This window comes from Macrobrachium nipponense, chromosome 28 (assembly GCF_015104395.2).
Source record: "Macrobrachium nipponense isolate FS-2020 chromosome 28, ASM1510439v2, whole genome shotgun sequence".
NCBI classification, from domain to species: Eukaryota; Metazoa; Arthropoda; class Malacostraca; order Decapoda; family Palaemonidae; genus Macrobrachium; species Macrobrachium nipponense.
The window spans coordinates 64,971,651-64,973,497 of NC_087217.1; the positions used below are offsets into that span (position 1 = coordinate 64,971,651).

Consider the following 1,847-nt stretch of genomic DNA (forward strand, 5'->3'; position numbering starts at 1 on the left):
ACTATTTTTAGCTTGTAAATTATAACAAAGAACAATTATTAATTACAGTTAAATTATTTTCATATTAAATTTAAAACAATAATTAAACAATATGAAATAAGTACCAGACTTTACAACGATAATATACAAAAATCATTCAGTTACTTTCTTGTCACATCTGGCAATTATCGCAGGCACGCAAGACTGCGCTGTCAGATGTACGATGTCAAGGACAGCAGAGCTTAAACTATCATTTTCATCTTTCTTGGATATTCTATTATTGCTTGGCGCTCAAACTGAACTTCGACCTACAGCGATTTGTTACCAAACTGTCGATTCTGATTAGAAGAACATAAATCCAACGGTTTTTATAAATTAAAACTTCGAGTGACTAAATTTACAAACCTGATATCTTGGGTACATAGCATTTATGAATACGAGAAACGTTATTCGCGTTTGTATTCTTACCCTTCTAGGAAAGTGAGATGACTTTTTTCCGAGTAACTGCCTCGGAGCCTAGTATAAACAATTCTTAAACTTGCCCAACGTAGCAACCCATCCTTGTAAAATGCTCGAACAAATACTTATGAAGCCACGGAAAACATCGCTCTACAGCAGTTCATTCCTTCCCTTGCCATTGATTGTGGCACATTTCAACACCATAATAATGTTCCAACGCTAAGCTTCACACAGAATACTTTCACTTTAAAGATGCCCGCTAGAGATATCACTAAACATTCCAATTGAGCTACGCACGTGACTACAGGTGTTCACTGGAAATTCCTTGTCATTACCCAACAGTTGCAGTGATGTTAAGTTTTTCATTTGCCATATTCACATTGCGTGAATTATCGTTACACATTCTCCCAAGAACTATCGGCTTTTATATAAATAATTCACTGTATGGCAGTGCAGTAGAATATTCCTCTTTAAAATCGTACGAATACAAATATACGGGTGGGTGGGAGCAGCACTAAACAGTGACTACTCACTGCACTCACTGTGTCACTGTGAGGTTGAACCTATCACACCGGGGAGGATGACTTCCATCTTCACGCCAAGGACACTTCCCGAGCATTAGTTGCCTATAGTTTTTTCTTCTCCGTTTTTCATTTGTAGAAGTTAAAGCAAATTTTCACTAATAAATCATAAACGGTCATGTGTGGAAGATACATGTCTGTTTAGCTTGCTAGAAATGTTTTGTTTTTCTTGTATTTCCTGTTGCTTCATTATGGCGTCAAGGAAAATCCCAGATTTTATGATACTAGGTAACAATAGCCAATGATGAAGACATTTCCTGTGTTGCTCAGTTTTTACTGCTAAGAATATATCAGTGGGTTGAGTTGGTAATGTTGCTATCCGTAATAACCGTTATGAGCTTTAATCTTTGGACTTGGATGGGAAATCATATTACACGCTTTGCTTAGTGTAATTTATCTGGAATTTTATGTAATGTATGGAAAAAATGAGAAATTTGTGAAATAATGTTAGATACAAATTCATTTAGCTAAGTCGAGGTTACATTTTAATAAAGTCATAATTATTATGAATGTTCCATTACCGAAAAAGTAAGCATATTAATTAGGCAATGGTCTCCGTGGTAACTCGTGTTTCAAAACTAAGCTTCATGCAACGATCAACCAGCTATTGTATCTGTTGACGTTATTATTATTATTATTATTATTATTATTATTATTATTATTATTATTATAGTAGTCAAGCTGCAACCCTAGTTGGAAAAGTAGAAGGCTGGAACTAAGATGAATAACGGTGTAAAATAAGAAGACAAATCATAAATAAACTCTAACGTGAGAAGTAGTACCATGTCAGTCAGTGGCTGAAAAAATTTTTTTTACAACCGTAAGGTA

The 1,847-nt window shown here is 34.8% G+C and overlaps 1 pseudogene; it reads right to left on the bottom strand.

Moving 5' to 3' along the window:
- Positions 1-995, bottom strand: part of LOC135201841 (failed axon connections homolog) — a 10,066-nt pseudogene extending 9,071 nt beyond the window's left edge.
- Positions 996-1,847: the final 852 nt, after the last annotated feature.